Consider the following 589-nt stretch of genomic DNA (forward strand, 5'->3'; position numbering starts at 1 on the left):
GCGCCTCTGTCATGTCGCAAAGTCCTTTGAGGATTCAAGCTGACATCTGGGATAATGTTGGGCAAGGCTCCCAATGGAAGGGAAACATCCTTGTCAGCGTGAGCTGGTCGTCCATTCCTCAGTCTTCCCTTCTCAATCCACTCTGTCTCTTGTAATTACAGAGCGTCAATGTGTTTGGCCTTAAGTTCTCTAATCCGGTGGGTATTGCTGCTGGATTTGATAAAGACGCCAGAGCTGCGTGTGGATTGTGGGATATCGGTTTTGGATTTGTGGAGGTGGGATCGGTAACTCCTCGACCTCAGCCGGGAAATGATCAGCCCCGACTTTTCCGTTTGTCAGAGGACCAAGGCGTCATCAACAGGTATCGACGTACTACCAACTACTGATCCATTTGCATATTGCATTGTGCATACACGTACTTACTTGAAAAGATTGGTTGGAGCAATGTCACGATCCACACGAACCATTGGAGTCTCTATGTATCCCTACAACAACTATCGTTTTTAGCCCATAGCCATTTGTCTTAACCGATTGATGTTTGTGTATTCAATTATAGGTGATGTAACAGTATGTGTGGGGGTGGGGATGG

Source organism: Tigriopus californicus, chromosome 3, assembly GCF_007210705.1.
Source record: "Tigriopus californicus strain San Diego chromosome 3, Tcal_SD_v2.1, whole genome shotgun sequence".
Classification (NCBI taxonomy): Eukaryota; Metazoa; Arthropoda; class Copepoda; order Harpacticoida; family Harpacticidae; genus Tigriopus; species Tigriopus californicus.